Source organism: Mus musculus, chromosome 5 (genome assembly GCF_000001635.26).
Source record: "Mus musculus strain C57BL/6J chromosome 5, GRCm38.p6 C57BL/6J".
In the NCBI taxonomy this organism is placed as follows: Eukaryota; Metazoa; Chordata; class Mammalia; order Rodentia; family Muridae; genus Mus; species Mus musculus.
Genome location: NC_000071.6, coordinates 147,467,239 through 147,486,577, shown reverse-complemented (window position 1 = coordinate 147,486,577; position 19,339 = coordinate 147,467,239). Strand labels below are relative to the sequence as shown.

The 19,339-nt window shown below is 41.0% G+C and overlaps 1 protein-coding gene across 12 annotated transcripts in view; it reads right to left on the bottom strand.

The window, feature by feature from the left end:
- Positions 1 to 19,339, bottom strand: part of Pan3 (PAN3 poly(A) specific ribonuclease subunit) — a 122,294-nt gene that overhangs the window by 61,924 nt on the left and 41,031 nt on the right. The gene's annotated exons all lie outside the window — the stretch shown is intronic.

Below are 19,339 nucleotides of genomic sequence, written 5' to 3'. Positions count from 1 at the left end.
ACTGAAATAGACTACCAGATTTCCAAGTTGAGTTTCTCCAATTTAAATCCATTTTTACTTCTTTCTAAAGCCCGTATTTTCTGTGTATGTTGGAAGAGGAAGGTGTTTGTGTTTGTACTTCTTATGAGAGTAAATGCTTCCATGTGGGGTTAGAAGTCAATATCTGCTGTTTGACTCTACCAAGTCACACCTCAGTTTTAAAATGGCTTCTCACTGGACCTAGGATTTACTGACTAAATGGGCTGGCCAGTAAGCCTCAGGAATCCTATCATTCATTCTACAATCCTTGCAACTGGGATTACAAAAGCCTATTATTACCCCTGGTGATTATGTGGGAGCTGGGGATCCAAACTTAAGGACTTGTGTTTAATAGCAAGCACTTCACCAACAAAGCCATTCCCCAGCCCCATAAAAGCCTATTTTTAAGGGTCCCTATAAAAAACAAAAGAGAAGGTTCACTCTTCTTACAACAATCAATCATCTATAAAAGGGCCCCAAACTCATTACAGTAGAAGTTATTAAAAATTAATGTATCTTAAAGTTAACACACTTAACTGAAACCACCAACCACCGAAACCAAAAGCCTGTTAAACTGTTAAGCAGGTGAAAGGTCCTAACCCTCCATCTCTCCTGCTCCTCCTCTAAGTAGGTGACTTGCGGGTTTGTTTACCTGTGAGAACTCGAGCTTAGAAATAAATAAGCTCAAAAGAATATAGGAATAAACACATGGGAGCTACTGACAGATCATGTTAGGCAGGACAGAAAAGCATCGTGTCCTCTTTCCCTAACTTATACTATTCTCATGGCAAAGCTCAGGAAGTCGGTCAATATGATAAAAGAACACATTCAGGATAGTGGAAATGTGGCCCCTACACACCAGAGAACTGCATAGCTTTAGTAAGGGAAAAATCAGGAAATCTGAAAGTAAATAGATGGAATTTCAAAGAATTATACTGACTGAGGTAACCCCAAATCAGAAAAGCAAAGGCCCCAAGTTCTTGCCCATGTGTGGGTTCTAACATGGGATCTGTAGACATCAGTGTTCAACCTGGAAGCCAGGAAACTAGGAGGGGCCACTGGGAGTAAGAGGAGAGTAGAAAGATTTTAAAGGAGGAGGGATTATAGAATATGGGTGATACGAAATGGAAAGAAAAACGGGAGGAAGGTGTGGGGAGAAGGATGAGAAGACAGAGGAGATGTGAAGGTGAGGAAGCAATAACTAATACTAAATAGGCTGGAAAACTGAATGTGGAAACTTATTTTATAGGCTTTCAGGTTCTCTCTCTCTCTCTCTCTCTCTCTCTCTCTCTCGCACACACACACACACACACACACACACACACACACAAACACACACACGAGTTTATAACTAACTAGTCATCCTACTTAAGGGACAGTGCTCCTCCTCCCACAAAACACAGGCTCCCAAATAGACCCAATGCCAGGTTTGAAATTTTGCCCCTCAAGTTGTTGCTCAGAGTTCCCCAGAACAATACAGGCTATTCCCACTGCCCTTGGCCTCCCACCAGAACTTGATAGTTAAGCCCCTATTACTGAAGACAGCACACATTTTGGTCACAGGACAGAAAAATCAAGCTAGTACTGACCTAGAAGGTAGTCTGTGGGCTGCTGGAAGAAACATCATCCAAAGATTTACCCCTCAAAGGATCCTGCACGTTACAACAACAGCTAGCCTGGAAAGACACGGCCCTGAGTACAACAGCAGAATAGCATGGATGCTGTGGAATAATGGCTTTCTGGTCGGCTATGTGGCCCACTCCCCAGGAGAAAACCCATGGCAGGTACTGTAGATCTGGTCAAGGACTATGGCTATGGGGCTTATTGTCCCCAGAACTAAACTTAATATCACAGTACAGTATCAAACTGCTCTCTAAATGAGCATCTCTAGCTGCAGATTAGTGATGCTCTCAGCCCTCAGAGAAACATGTCTGTGTAATGGATGTAATGTGATTAACACATAAACTCAGAACTGGACAAAGTGCAGCAAAAAAGTGACATTGGAGAGCTCGTCCATAAACGAGAAATCTACTTCACACCACCTCTTCCTCATCTGAGGGTCAAGAGCAGGGGATGGAGAAGACTGGGAAGAAATAGTGCCTTCTGGACGACATAGAACCAACTCAAGACTCACTCAGGACCTCACAGTAGCTGTGGTGACCTATCCAAGACCAAAGAGCAAACCATTCAACATTCCAACAATAAAGGGGTTCACAAGCGCCCTCCTCTGGCTGAGGACCTATGCACAGCTGATGGCTGCTGGAAGAGGAAGAGTCTATTTTCCTTTAGGAATGTGCTTCAATGAGTTGCCCAACACCCATTTGTATATGGGCAGCAAAAAACTGGACACAGTGGATTATTTTTTTAAAAAGGACATTGAGATGTAACTGAATTGGGGAGAGGCTCAGAAAGTTGAAAAGATGGATTCGAGGGTTATATCCATGATGAAATCATCATAGAATAAATTTTATAATAGCATTTTAAAAAAAAATTTACTACTTAAGTCTATGTAGAATATGAAGTTTCTTCTTTTACATATTAGGAGCAAATCCATAAGTAAAAACATCTAAACTTTTTCGTATTAAAGTAAATTACAGCTAGATGGTGGTGGCTCACACCTTTAATCCCAGCACTTGGGAGGCAGTGGCAGGTGGAGTGGATCTCTGAGTTAGAGCCACCCTGATCTACAGTAAGTTCTAGGACAGCTGGGGTTACACAGAAACATTGTCTCACATACATACATACATACATACAGGGTAGGCATGGGGAGGGGAGATAATTACAGAGCTCATTTCTAGGTAGATGTGATGGCACATACACTATTAGCTTGAAGCCAACTGCTCTACAACGCTAGTTCCGAGGGTACACAGTGAGACCCTGTGTAACACACTAAACATAATTCTTTAATACACTGAGGGCTCATCAAATAATTTAGTGTCTGTCATTCAGATATCGTCCACTTCATCTTGTTAAATCCCTCTGTGTGTGTGTGTGTGTCTGTGTGTGTGTGTGTGTAAAAAAAAAAAAAGCAATACGCCCCACAGATCCACATTTGTCGCTTTGTTCTTAACTCTGTGAGAGTAGGTGGGGAATGTGACATCAGGGTGGGTGTCTGCAGAGGCCAGAGTATCAGATCCTGGAGCCAGAATTACAGGTAGCTGTGTGGCTGCCCTACATGGGTACTGGGACTTGTACTCTAGCACTTTATAAAAGCTGTTAGTGCTCTTAACCACTGAAGCATCTCTCCAACCCTGCCCTACCCCCCAATTTTTTTTCTTTTTCCTATTCATTTCTGCTCAGAGTTTGTTTTCATTGGGTGTGACTTACCATTTTGTTCCTAGTTTTTAAGGCTGAAGCTATAATCACTTATTGTAAAAAAAAAACAAAAAACTTTCCTATCATTTCCTATCATTACCACCAACTTAGTGGCATCCTATATCTTTTGATGTGTGTTTATTCAGTTTGAAACATTGTCCAATTTCTTTTTATTTCTTCCTTTGATTTCTTCTTTGACCCCTAATTAAAGGCATGTCACCGATTTCTAATTCCACTATGGTCAAATCATATTTTATGATTTGAGTTCTTTTACATTTATTGAGATTTGCAGAATAATCCAGAATTGGTCTTTATCTTGGTCTTGAGATACACACACACACACACACACACACACACACACACACTCATACATGTACTTGACTGCTGCCAGGCAGAATATTCTATAAATGCTAATTAGGTCAACTCGGTTTTTAAGAGTTGTTTAAAGCTCTAATCTCCACTGCCTTCTTATGAAACAAGCAAACAGCCTCAGCCTCCCTACTGTTATCTGTTTCTCTTTGCAGTTCTATCAGGCTTTGTCATCTGTTAGTAATTAAATCAACAATAAAGAATGACCTGTCCATCCTCCTAACAGCTAGCTAAACAGTACTCTGTACCTCTTGTGTATCATTTTATTTGGTGTTATTTTATGCTCCAAAGTCTAGCTTGTACCACATAATGTGTAAATGTCCTAGCTATCTTTTGGGCGGGATAGTGGATCTTCTAACATATATCTAATGTAGATTTCTTTTTGTTTGTCTATGTTGAATGTGTGTGATTTATTCGTAAGCACCTGGGGCAGGGCGTGCAGGGTGGACTCTTCCTCTACTGCTCTCACTGAGCGGCCGTGGTGGCGCACGCCTTTAATCCCAGCACTTGGGAGGCAGAGGCAAGCGGATTTCTGAGTTCGAGGCCAGTCTGGTCTACAGAGTGAGTTCCAGGACAACCAGGGCTACACAGAGAAACCCTGTCTGGGGGAAAAAAAAAAAGAAGAAGAAGAAAGAAGAAAGAAGAAAGAAGAAGGAAGGAAGAAGGAAGAAGGAAGAAGGAAGAAGGAAGAAGGAAGAAGAAAGAAGAAAGAAGAAGAAGAAGAAGAAGAAGAAGAAGAAGAAGAAAGAAGAAAGAAGAAAAGAAGAAGAAAGAAGGAGAAGAAGAAAGGAGGAGGAAGGAGAAGAAAGGAGGAGGAAGGAGAAGAGAGGAGGAGGAGGAGGAGGAGGAGGAGGAGGAGGAGGAAGAGGACTTCTGTTTCCATCTGAGCAGCCCCCTCCCTGACCCTGAGTATTTTTTCATTTATCTCTTGATGAATTAAGCTAAAAGTATGTTCTGCTGTTGTAATAATTCTCTCAGGGTTTGAAATATGTTTAGATTTTCAGAAACTGTCTTACATTTGCTGAGGCCACCATAACCAAACACTGGACACTACAAACAGAAATCCATTTTCTAAGTCTCACAAGCTAGACATCCAAGATCAAGGTGGTACCTACCACCAGAGGTTTTTCCTGAGGCTCTCTCTTGTAGACAGCTGCTTTCTCATTTTATCTCCCCAGATCTGTACTCTGTATATCAGAACCCTGGTATCCATCCCTTTATTATAAAACTAACTAACTTTATTATAAAAAAAACTAACTAACTAACTAACTTTATTATAAACTAACTCTGGCTTAGGGTATCACCCTATGGCCTCATTTAGCCTTAGTAATTCCCAAAAGGCCTCATCTCCACTTATGGTCATGTGAAGAGTTAGGCGTCAACATATATAAATGGAGGATAGAGGGACATAATTCAGTTCATAACACTATCATCCAAGTCAATTAATATCTCAAGATATAACGAAAGGAAAGTATCATTTCCATTTCTCCCTTCAGACTTTACTATTGTCATTTTAACAGTTATAAATCCTAAAGATTTTATGATTTTTTGAACAGCCAATTCTTTCAAAAAGAAATGAGCCATTTTTTCTTATAATTTATTCATATTATTTTTGCATCAGTTGTAGTTATTTAGATTCTGTAGAGAAGAGAATCCATGGGGATTTACTTCTAAAATACTTACGTTAGTATTAAAATATCTGGTGGCAATGTTTTTGTTTACTTGTTGGTCTTTTACCCCCCAGGAAAGGGAGTAGGTCTGACTATGCGGCCCAGGCAAGCATCCTACTCCCAATCCTACTCCCTCACTCTATGCTGGGGCTACAGGTCTTGACTCTCTGGCTTTTAGGCGTCTGAAAACAATCTCATTTGTCTTTGCAGACCAGGGCCTTGCACATCCTAGACAGAGCTCTACCACCGACACCACTTGATGTTTTGCTTCTTGAGAATTTTTAATCTGAAATGATGGGTCACAAGAGAGACTGCCTTTACCAAAGCAACATCTTACATGACCATAGCACATCTCCAAAATCATAGGGATTAGGCCTAATGTAATCATTTTAAACTAAACTACAAATCTAACTTGAGTTTCACCAAGTTCTATAAGTGTTCATTTGATTACATTTTCATATTTTCCCAAAATGCAGAATGTTAATATGGCATGTTTTTTGCTTCCTGTATATTAAAGCAATCTGAGCTACGTGTGGTCGCATATACCTTTAATCCCAACCCTCAGGAGGCAGGAAGAGTTCATTCTCTCTCAAGTTTGAGGTCAGCCTGGTCTCTATAGTGAGTTCCAGAACAGCAAGGATACATAATAAGGAAACCCTTTTTCAAATCAAATTAGAAAAAAAGCTGATGCTGCACTGACTGTTTGCATTATTTCCAGTTGGAAAGATGCTACCTGAACACAAAGCTGTGTCTTCCCCCAGCACTGTTAGCCTGGTGCTGCTTAGTGCCCTCTGTTTATTGTATTTTGGATTGTGGTTCTGGGCTAACTTCATCTATAGGTTTAAACTTTTTATCAGCTTCAGAAAATGCTTGCCCGTTAATTCTCAAAATGATTTTTTCTTAACAACTCCATCTCTCTTCAGGAATAACAATCAATTATATTAAAGCAGCTAACAGTGCCTTATACCTCTTTTTTTTTTAATATATGGTCTTGTCTTTAAGCCCATTCTTCTACAAACTCTAACCACCCATCATTCCTATCCAATCTCTGTACCTTTTATTGACTTGTTGAGTTTCACATCATGCTCCCCATTCCCACTCATCTCCGCGTTCTCTCATATCAACTTTTGCCCTTCCAACTTATTACAAAATAAAACACTCACAAACAAATAATAAAAAAACAACAACAAAGCATAGAAAACATCTCATCATGGAAGCTATAGTATATCACAGTGTGCCCCACAGTGTATCCCTCTGTCCATACATCTTCACTTGCAAATGTTCGTTGTAATGAGTCATTGGTCTGGTTCGAAATCTCTGGTTTCTGTGCCGTCATCAATACTGGATCCTATAGGAAGTCATGGTTATTCCATTACTGTCCTGTGTCATGAAGATCCTGCAGCTTTGGAGTAGCCAATCTCAACAGTTTGCAAATGATATAGATTTGTGGGTGGGCCAATTAATTCAGAGCCCTGGATCTGGGCCTGGGTGGTAGCTGAGCTGGTCAGCCTGACAGCTCTCCTCACAACCAGGGTAGGTTCTCTACCACTGCTCTCTCTGGCTTAGGTCACCAATGCCTTCATGACACTGACAGGAGACAGAGTCACCTCTCCTGTTCTCATGCCCTCAAGGCCAGCTCACTGGCACTCACGCCTCCAGAGCCAGCTCCACTGTGTTGCCAAGTCAAAGTGCGGGGCATACTCTTCCAAATGCTGCTGCCTGCAAGGAGCTGTGCCTTCTCTCCTGCTCTCACACCTTTGGGACTGGCTCACCCATGCCTTTACCATCAAGGCCAGCTCCACTGTGTTGCCCAGGCCAGGTGCAGGGCCAGCTCTCCCCAGTGCTACAGGCAGTAGAGGGGGCAAGGACAGTGTTCCTGTTCTCATGACCCCCGGGCCAGTTCCCACTTCCACACTCAAGTCACGTCATGCTAGCCCAGGGGCAGGGCTAGTTCTACTATGCTGCCCAGATGAGGTGCAGGGCCCACTCTTCTGAGTGCTGAAACCAGCAAGGAAGAGGTCACCCACTCTCATAAACTCAGAGTCAGTTCCCCCGACTGCCACAGGTGGTGGTTGGGGTTGGGGGGGGGGGGGAGGCATACACACACACACACACACACACACACACACAGCCAGCTCTCCTCAACTCTTACCCTACGGGCTGGCTCACCTGCACCCCCTCAACCAGAGTCAACCCTACAGTGTTGTACTTGGTTGTGCACGCTCATCCAAGTGCCACAGCTGCAGAGGGGCAGGGTCAGCTCTACCAAATGCCTCAGATGGGGCATCTGGCACTAAGGATTATGGCACAGACAACAGTGTGTAGCAGCAAAAGTTAAGTGGGCTGATGCATTTCTAACCAGCATGGATAGCAGAAGTAAAACAAGATTAAAGTTTAAAAACCATAGGCAATGATAAACTGCTATGTTTTAAAGTGGCTTGCTCCTGCTTACAAAGGGGATCGAGTATATATACAGGCAGGTATATGACAAGTATAAGGGCTCGTCACTAAAATAGCAAAAATGCTGACTCTAGGTTGTGAGACGGCTGAACACATTTTTTAATTTCTCTTTTGTACTTCTCTCACATCCGAATATTTTCAAAAGCATACATACTTTAGAAAGTTGTAAACAGTAGTTTAAGATTATAAATCACAAAGCCACTCATACCACTCTATTTTATTTGCATGTCTTTGCTAAACAGTGGTATTGCACTAGCAATCCAAATACAATCGGAACACTTTAAATGAGACCAGCAGCTCACTGTGCATACAAGAAAGAACTTCGCATCTAGGACCACCATTCTACTTCGAAGCCTCTGTGGTCACTCACATCAATGTGCTCCCAATCCTTCTAACAGTCACAAAGCATGCCACGTAGCTCACTGTCAGAGGGAGTCTCGGAAGTATGCCATCCAGAAAGCCAGTACCCCAAGTATTTAAGAGAGGAATGTCCCATGCAGGTACAACTTCTTCTACAGAAACTATATGTACATTCTATTCACAATGACTAACAGGTAACCCTATCTGTCCCATTCCACAAAAAAGCAGACTTATTTAGAAGCACTTTTTCCTAACCAAGAATTCAGCTAGATTTAATCCACAAAATACATTACGACTTTCAATTCTTTTCACAATGACATTTTGTCATAAAACTATACCAAGGAAAAGGTTAACAAAATATATAAAGCGGGTCATTCAACAGTACAAGAGCCATTCTGGGCACTGTGGCTGGCGCTGCAGGCACAGACACAGATACTGTGCTTCAAAGCTCACAGGCAGAACTCCACAGAGAACACATTCCAAATGGAAGTCTGTTTCCAAGAGCCCAGAACATCCGGGACTCTTAACACAAGTACCTACACTACACTACCTACAATTTGCCTGTGATATAAATAATTGACTACAATAAAGTTCTAAGGGGAAAGCGGGTGTCTAATGCTACAACTCAGACAATAGCATAATTTGAATACGAAAGGACAAGCAAATTAAACCAAGTTAGACATAAGGGTAGGCCATATAGTATGGATGTCTAAAAAGGAGGCCCGAAGGCAGGGAAGCCTGAGGGGCATGGTCTTCCAACAGGCTTTGGTAGTAAGCTACAACATGGACAGAAGACCTCAACTTCTCTTCCTATAATAAACAGATAGGCAAAGATGAGAGGAGCAAGGTCAGATAAACAGGAAGGTACTTAAGAAGAGCAGGAAACAAGGTAAGAAACCATCGGTAACAGTAAAAATGAAGATAACTGAGAAGGAAGGACACAGAGGGAAGGACACAGAGTTCTCATCAGTGGAAGAAGGACATGACAAAGACAGCAGAGTCTAGAGGAAGCCACAACGAAGAGCACCGACAGGTATTTATAACCAAGCTAGGTGTGCACGCAACCATTTCTGACTGTGCAACCGCGCAGAGAGCAGCGATGCGCCTGAGGGAGAATGCGCTGATCCTCAGTTCCATGTTCTGGGCCATGCAGATGAACAGTTTCTATAAATCATATACTAAGGAAGACTGACTACAGACAACTGAAGGAAGGATTTGGAAATCAAATGTGACTAGAGCAGGCCAAGTACTAAAGGTGGGCCATCTGCAAAAGGGCTCTCTGAGAAGGCAAGAGAATCAAGTGGGGCAGGGAGAAAACACTACATACACTATGTGCCTCTGTACAGGAAAACCTTAAAGGTGCAACCAAGTCACGTGCTATATGCATGGCTGCAATTACAGTAAGCACGGTTATTTCTCCCTGCCCTACTCATTGCTCTTTGTTGTTGTCACCCTAAATAAGAGTAATCAGCAGTGACCAGTGCCACACTCAGTAACCACACCACTTTACTAGCCTTCTCCTGAAATTACACCAGAAACATTCTACTTCCCTTAATATGCCCTTCACTCGTTTTGTATTTGAAAACCCTTATCTTATCTTTTCTTTTCTTTTTTTTCCTTTTCTTTTTTTTTTAAAGATTTATTTGTTTATTTTATTTATGTGAGTACACTGTAGCTGTCTTCAGACACATCAGAAGAGGGCATCAGATCTTATTACGAATGGTTGTGAGCCACCATGTGGTTGCTGAGAATTGAACTCAGGACCTCTGGAAGAGTAGTCAGTGCTCTTAACCGATGAGCCATCTCTCCAGACTCCGGAAAACCTAGCTTTTTTTTTGGGGGGGGGGGGGGGAGGACAGGGTTTCTCTGTGTAACCCTGGCTGTCCTGGAACTCACTCTGTAGATCAGACTGGCCTTGAACTCAGAAATCCGCCTGCCTCTGCTTCCCAAGTGCTGGGATTAAAGGCGTGCACCACCACTGCCTGGTGTCTTCTTTTTGACCTGGCCCCTAACCGTTACTTCTTCCACTTCTGACACTAACTCATCTCTCTAGCTGTAGACAGAAAGTAAAACAAGCCCGAAAGAGAGATGCATGTTGCAGATAACGAAGCCAGAAGTGCAGTCATCTAAGTAATAAGCCCTTTGCAACTAAACACCTAGAACCAGTCATGGAGCTACAGAATTTTCTATTTACCCTTCTGGGTTTCAGCCTTGTGTTGGTCCAGTTTTTCCTGGCTGTGCTCCCATTTATTATAGTATATTCTATGCCATTGTATGTTGGAAATATATAATTTGCTTTCTTTTCTTTTTTTTTTTTAATGATAGTTAAGAGATCATTGTGTCAGAAGAGACTTTGGGCTTTTGAACAGCGTTGAAATTGTCAAACACTCCAAGGGCATCTAAAATTAGACTAAATCCATCTGCATCATGATATGGCCATGCCTATGGAGAATACGGAGCAGAGTGTAGCCAAATGAATAAGAAATGTTCCCCTAGAGCAGTGGTTCTCCACCTTCCCAATGATACAGTTCCTCGTGTTGTGGTGGCCTTCCACCAAAAATTTACTTTGTTGCTATTTTCTAACTGTAACTTTGCTACTGTTAAGAACTGTAATGTAAAATATCTGATATGCACACGGTCTAAGGCTGCCCCTGTAAAAGGGTCCTGTGAAAGACCCCCAAAGAGGTTGAAACCTACAGGTTGCAAGCTGATGCACTACAGGCTCATGTACTTCGACACTTAGCTCTAGCTAGCAAGCTGGTGGTACTGTTTAGGGGTGGCAGTGAAAGAACCTTTAGAAACTGGAGCCTTTGATAAAGGAACTATGTCACTAAGGGCATGCTTTGAAATTTTACAACATTTCCTGTTCTCTGCTTCCCATGTATGCAGATGAAAATGTTATGTACTTGCTAACTAACATGCCCTCCTCACCACTCATGTGCTCTAAACCTCTAGAACCAAAAGCCAAAATGAACCCTTTCTTTACTAAATTACTTTTGGGTGTGGTATTTATCACAGCAACAAAAAGCTAACTAATACAAATGCCATTAACTTCTAACTAGTAGATAGCCTTATCAAAATTATTTTCAAGTGACTGGTGAAAGTGCAAACTTCAGCTAAGGGATGAACGAAAGGCATGAAAGGAGCTCACACAAGTAGGAACTAGGCTCCCAAATCTGCTGCACAGTTGCCCAGACATATGAGCCCTTTCCTTATGTAGTATTCTTTCTTGCTGGTTACCAAGATAATAGAAGATAAACATGGCATATTTATAAGTTAGAAGGAAGAAATCTTTCTACAGGAAGAAGTTCTTGAAAAGCCAAAGCAAAGATCTGCAAACAGCAGTAAAGCCAGATTCCAAGGCATCCTGTACCAGGAGAGAACACAAACCACAGCACCAAAGGGTCTGAATAAGAATCTCCCAGGTTCACTGGCCATTACTTACCAGGAAACAGCAGGCTGGGTAGAATCAGGGAAAGGGAATGGGGAGATGGAGACAGTGCTAAGGGGATGGAGGCAGAGAGCACTGCATTCACTTCAAGGGACTGCAGTCACTGCAGTTCTCTAACTCTCCAAAGTCCCAAGGAACTCTAACCTAATAATATATAACCTAATATAAGCAAACTCTTACACTTACTAATTCCAGTCTATTCCATCAAAATCTATAATATTCCTATCCCTGGGCCCTAAAGACTAAAACCTACCTGAAGTAGCACTCTAACCTAGTGAGTAACTAAAGAACTAAGCATATCTAAGGAGCTTCCAAAACTTCTCTGAGTTCCTAAAAGAAGCACCAGTTAGAGAAAGCACTCACAGAAGGATCTGTGATCCATAACACTAACGTGCACCTACTTATGAAGTAGGTCTCAAGAGGGTGAAGTTACATCAAAGGAGATACTGACAAGTAGACAAGGAAATCAAATGGATCCTCTCACAAACCTGCCAAGGTCCAGCCTCAGCGTGAGAAGGGTCCTGAGAGAGGCAGGGATGGGAGTGGTGCTGATTCAGTAATGACTCAGGGTCAGTAGCAGATGCAAGCTGTCAGTTCAGGTGCTCTCTGTTCCCTGAGGATTCTCATCATTTTCCTTCTTTTCCTTTCTGACCAGAGAGCCTAAACCCAGTCTTTTATTTTTTAAATTATATCATCAAGGCTTTGCTCATTGTTCATAATATTTAAAATTCTTACATTTACATAAATTCTATTGAGTCTCAGATCAATAGTCCCAAGCCTCACTCCCTTAGAGCAGAAACTAAACACAAAGCAAAAGCACATTTCCTCATAGGTTTTACATAGCCTGTTCTTCACGGCTAGCTAGGCACAGCTCTTGCGGTTTCTTGGTACAGCAGACAGCAGTCTTTTAGTAACTATTTTCATGGAAAATCGAAAGATGATATACTACTAAAGTTAAAATGATTCCTTACAAAGTTTTAAACTTTAGGTTAAGTAACACAGTGAGCTCTTTGTCTCTCCAGGCACTATCAACTCCAACTCTTCAAGTAGCCAGAAGAACAAAGTACTAACTTTTTATATGCTTATCTATCATCTTTTTATTTCTCTAATCTTTGCTTCCTATCCTAGCAATTCCAATGCCCTCATGTACTCTCCTTCTAGTACCATTTGTTCTAAATTATACATCATAAGTCTTTCTCCTATAAAACTGTCTATCGTTCACTCATATTTTATAGATTACTATTTTTTTCTATCCGTGCCTTTTCTTCTTGAGACCACTTTAATTCTGTCCTTGATGTCCCCAAGTTCACCCTGGCTAATTAATGCAGCAGTCATTGGACCAGAGGGTACCTGTATCTCCTCACGATTTTAAATTCAAGGCCAAGTCTGGCAATGAACTATTTCAACAAAGGACCACGTAGGCTTTTATGGCCTCTGTGGTTATGTTGTCTAGATCCTTTCCCATGGCCCTAAAGGCCAAGCAGAAGGCATGCTCCTCATCCTCCTCAGCCTCATGACCACCTCCATTCCTCACTCCTGAGAACCACATCTGTTTCATTGATTATGGCAACGGGGGAAGTATATTCCCCAGAGAGAGACTGAAAGTAAAGTAGTAAAGACAGCAGATCAGCTTGAGGGCAACAGCATCCATCAGCACGTGTGGGGACCGTGACGATCAACAGCCTGGTAATGCTCCAGGGGCAGGAACTGTGTCACACCTCCCCTTATGCAGCCATGCCGGACCCAGCACAAACCCAACAGTCTTCATGCATTTCATCATTTTACCAGATAAGCTACTATCACAGTAATGCGAAAAACTTATGGTTCATAACTATTTTAAAACTTCTGAGGCAGCATGAATGCCTTTAATACATCAGTACTTTCAGGCAAATTCTAATCTCTAATACCACAAACATTTTATAGAGCTTTACATCACTCAATCCTGTCATTCAAGTAGGCATCAGATTCTTACAAGATGAAACATGGTCACCAAGCACACATCCATACATGCAAACAACTGTACACGTAAAATAATTCTTATAAAAACTAAAATAAAGCAAACAGATATGAAGAATGACACCAATGTCAACTTCTGGCTCCAAAAGCACACACATAGGTGTATGTACCCATGCATGCATGACACACACACACACTAACACCTATATATACATATGGTTTTAGAATAATTACTACAAAATTACACATAACTGCTCAGTAAAAGAAAATCAAAGTGATGTTTACAATAATGACCAAAATAATTTGAGAAAAAAAGTATAGTTTCAAATAGTGCACAATTCAGTGGAAAACGACAAACAGATTAAAGAAAATCACCCAAAAATAGAAAAACTTTCAACTAAGAACTACTAGAGAACAGTGAGATATGTCTATTTCCTCCAGACTTAACAGTGCTCCCTGGGAAGGCCACATTAACACCATCTCCTGAGAGAAAAGAAACACGTTCAGGCCCCACTTACAATGAGACAGTGTAACAGAAGTACAGAGACTCAGTAACACGTTCCAGTGCCTGTGTTATGAACCACCTTCCTCCCCAAAAAAGCAAGAGCCCATCCAAGTCAAACACAATGTATGTAGACAGAAAGGACGGCCCAGAAAAGGAAGGCAGCAACAGATCTTAAAAACAAAACCCAATCAGATATTCAGACACAGGCTGGAGAGATGGCCCAGCAGTTAACATTAGCACTGGTTCAGACACTTAAGTGAAAGGTATAAATAGGTGAGAATTTTGTTTTAAAACTTTTTTGTAGCCAGACGTGGTGGCACATGCCTTTAATCCCAGCACTCGGGAGGCAGAGGCAGGCGGATTTCTGAGTTCGAGGCCAGCCTGGTCTACAAAGTGAGTTCCAGGACAGCCAGGGCTAAACAGAGAAACCCTCTCTCGAAAAACAAAATAGGTGAGAATCATGAAAACCAAAAACAGGAGAGGTACCACAAGCAAACTATCAAAAAGCAGGGATAAAAGCAGGCTATAATAAGGAAAAAAACCTCAAGATTTAGATCTTGATTAATTACAACTGGGTTTTTTTCCTAAAGCAGTTTTCCATTTGGCAAATGGGTTATATTTAATACAACAGTAACATATACTGCCTGATTTTTTCATCCTTCAGTTAATCAGCAGGAAAACCTCAGCTAAGAAGTGGTACTGCGTGCTCAGTATGGAAGGCAAACATTTAGTTTTGCCAGGCGTACTTGTGCAGAGCTTTAATCATAGAAGCTGTGCTGTGTGGCCATCTCCTCAATTCGCAACCCATGCTGTGTACTCATCTCAAAGCTCAACCTCTAACAGGTCCAGGGTTGGGACAGCAAAAAATTACAGAACACAAATGTTTGGTTAAAGAATGGGTAAGAAGGTGGGCTTGGTGGCACTGGCCTTTCATCGCAACACTTGGGAAGTAAAGACAGGTGACCTCCTCTAAGTTCAGCAAGTTTTTAGTTCCCCACAAGAACTTCAAGATGGAAATGAGAAGAAAAAGCTTCATGCTGAAGCAACAGGAACTTGAGGACAAACCAAGTACAGTGAACAAGAAACACAGGCAGAAAAGAGGAACACACAACCTTAACTGTTGTGAACTTCGGTATTCTGGGGTTGATAGTATCATTTACCTCCTCAATATTTGTTGGGTGAAAAAGATCTCAGTATAAGATCTAATTGAAAGCTCCTTCCTAGCTTGAAACGTAACCAGTTTCTCTAGAGCGGTGGCTCTCAACCTTTCTAACGCTGCTACCCTTTAGTGCAGTTCCTCTTGCTATGCTGAGCCCCAATCATAACATTACATTGTAGCTGTTTTGTAACTATAATTTTGCTGCTGTTATGAATCCTAAAGTAAACATCTAATATGCAGATGGCAACCCCTGTGAAAAGGCCACTCAGCCCCAGGTTGAGAACTGCTGTGTTGGTGCCTTTTCTCACACAGACAAAAACCTGATAAACCTGAACACGTGAAGAAAACATCATCTTCAAAGCAGGAGAAGTGTTCATGATCCTTGGTGAGAAGGGTTTGAATTCTGTTCTCAACTGGTTGATGATGGGAGGCGGGAAGCAAGAGGAGACTTATAACAGAAAGAAATGATGAAGACGTTGAGGATACTGTAAGTGTAAAGAGATGCAGTAGAAGACAATCAGTCTTGAGGAAAGATTCTGCACACGGGCTTTAAAGAAAGATGAGAAAATCTAAGCAAAGCTTTTAAGGGTAGGGCAGAATAAGAAATGAACAAGAAAATGGAGCCACTGACAAAGTCGTCTCATGGAAATCTTTTTAGGAGAGGGTCTGGGCTAGCATGAAGAATTAAATACACTTAATTTAAAAGAAAGACGAGAGAGGAGAGAGAGGAGAGAGGGGAGGGAGAGGGAGAGAGAGAGAGAGAGAGAGAGAGAGAGAGAGAGAGAGAGAGAGACAAGACAAGACCAAGTTGATGAAAACTGGCCAGCCAAAGCATAAGTGGAAACCCGCTGATTAGGGTATTATTTGCCATGTTGATTCTGGAATGGTTAGTTTCTTTTAAACAGGAATGGTGTACCCTATGCTTTCTCTTCTGATTTTAACTATGTATCTTATTACACTCAGATCAGATCAACAAAATTTAAAATGATCACTACAGAAAATAACTGACTGACTGCTAAGATTGCCATCCCAAGTAACAAGTGTAATGGCTTTTCTAGCTTTTTGGCTTCAATGGGCATGTGTTATTACCAAGAACATCATAAATTTATAATATCCTTCACTTAACTGGAGAGATGACTCATGGGATAAGAGCACTGGCTGCTCTTCCAGAGGTCTGGAGTTCAGTTTCCAGTACCCACAAAAATGGTTCTCAATCATGTTAACTCTAGTTTTAGGCTCTCCAACGCCCCCTCTGGCCTCTATGGGCACTAGCAAGCACACAGTACACATACATACAAGCAGGCAAAGCACACATAACATTTTTTAAAATGAAGGAGACTAGAAAGATGGCTCATGAGTTTAAAAACATTTGCTCTCAAGAAAGACACAAATTGGTTGGTTCACAACAGAAAAGACATGGAAACAGGGAGGAGACTATTGGAAAAGAAGTATTCAATGGAAGAAGAAAAGAGACAAAAGGACAGGAGTAAAAGTAACTAAAATTCACTGTACACATACATGAAACTATCAAAGGATAAATACGTTAATTAAGTTGAAAACAAGCCTCAAAACGGAGAAGTTATTGCTAATTTTTAACTGGTTTTCACAAGTGGAAAAAACTCATGTCAAGATCAATAAATCAATGAAAAGAAATGTTTAAAAATCTGAGGAAGATAGCTTGATGTCACTTCAATAAATCACATGAAAAATGTCTAGCTTTTCAAATGGCACAAATTATGCCTAAGCTCTAATCACTGGCATTCTCAAAATGAAGTTTCCTGGCAGAAGCTTAGTTACAGAGTTACATGAACAATTACATTGCTGATTTAGGTAAAATAGGGGAGAGACCGGGACTCTGAAAAGCATGGGTTCCAACCTCTTTACTGAATCATTATACTATGTTATTCTTTATACTATGTTAACTTCCCTCAAGATGGGTTTCTTCACTAACTATAACCCTCATGCCATAAACATTTAACCAAGAGACAACAAATGTAAAAGCAGAGTCTCTATCAAGCTTACCACCTATGAGATATGGCTATAATTTTTAAATAAAATTTGAATAAATTTTAAAGTGCTCTTAGAATGAGAAATCTAATCGTTTAAAAATGAAAACAAAAATGCAAATAATGAATCTGGCTGTAAAACTGTTTTAAAATTGTTCTGTTAAAAATATAAAACCATATTAAAAGGTCCCAAAAAGGTGTGGAATTTATTTCTATGAAGAAAGAAAAGAAAAGAAAAGAAAAGAAAAGAAAAGAAAAGAAAAGAAAAGAAAAGGAAAGGAAAGGACAGGACAGGACAGGACAGGACAGGACAGGACAGGGGGAGGGGGAGGAGAGACAGCACAATGACTTCCTTAGCTCAGAGCTACTACTGGTTCCTGGTTTAGGAGCCCACAAACACAGTAAGGAGGCAGCTGAGTGTTTTCAGGCCATGAGACTTGGGTAGGGAGGCATTTCAAGCTGACAAGTTCTGAGCTGGGAGAACCTTCCATGCTTTAACGGAAATGTGAAGCATAAAGCAACAGCATTAGAAATATGTTAGGGTTAGATGACAGGGAGTCCATTTTTCACTCATTAGTAAAAATTTTTATTCATTCATTCATCCATTTAAGAGGGTGCTGGACACCTTGTTTGTTTGTTTGTTTGTTTGTTAAGAGGGTGTTGGACACCCTGGAGCTAGAGTCATAGATGGTTGTGAGCACCCAATGCTCTCTTAACCTCAGAGCCACATGTTTTTACCGGCAATGTTAAGAATTATAACTCAAATGCGCACTCTCTTACTAACCTCCTGAGAAAAGGCGCTCAGACAGATGTAGTAAGAGAGCCAGAAAGGGAGCTGGACCTCAGCCCTGTCACTGTCCCACTCACTTAGCCGGCTGGTTCAGCAGATTTTCAGAATTGCATTTTAAAACTGAAAAACATTTGCCATAACCCAAACAAAATAGCTTTTTTCTATAGATCTCAGAGAAAAAATTTTCTTTAAAACTATTAATATATGAATTCATAACATATTCATTCATACCATATTCAAAACCTTTCCACAGTATTGTTTTAAATATAATTCTGTGAAACTCCCTGATTGGTTGGTTTTCTTTAACTCTGAAGTTTCAGTTAAGGAAAATACCATGCTTTGCAATATATTTTGGAATAAATTATTCTTGTGCCAAAGTCAACATATTATTGCTACTAAATTAATATTACAGAGTAAAATGTTATAGGATCAAATTTAAAAACAGAAGTGAAACCAAGTTATTAAGTTTGTATTATCTTTTTGTATACAACATGTGGGGTGTAATCCAAAACCTGGAAAAACAAATTTCTAACTAAAGTTATAATAGTACTATCCCTAATCATAGAATAGTTCCCAATTTTTAAGAATGAAAATATAAGTGAGGTGGTGGCGCACGCCTTTAATCTAAGCACTTGGGTGGCAGAGGCAGGCAGATTTCTATGAGTTCGAGAACAGCCTAGTCTACAGAGTGAGTTCCAGAACTGGGTGAGGACCTGAGTTTGACTCCCTAATACCAAGAAAAAAGGCAAAATAAATAAATATATCTTCAAATAACAAAATTGAGAAGGAAAAGTTAATATAAAAACAAAGAAATAGAGCCAACAAGATGGCTCAATAAGGATACTTGCTGCCGAGCCTGAGAATCTGATTTTGATTCCTGGGACCCGTATGGTGGGTTCCATGGGTTGTCCTCTGACCTACACATGTGCTCCAAGACATACACATGTACAGACATGAACACATGTGCAACACACAAGTCAATACAAAACTTAAAAAAAAATCAAGTAAACCCTCCCAAGCAGGATGTGGGGGAGGAAGAGGGAGAAAACAGGAGGAGGAGGAGGAAGAAGAGGAGGAAGAAGAGGAGGCAGCCTCCAAACAAGTATCTGTGAGGCAGACACTGTGGCATACCCTTAGCCCCAGGCCTGAGGCAGAGGCAGGCAGATCTCTGAATTCAGGGTCAGCCTGATCTACAGAGCAAGTTCCAGGACAGAAAGGGCTACACAGAGAAACCCTGTCTCAAACCAAACAAAAATCATCTATAATGGCTCATTAACAGA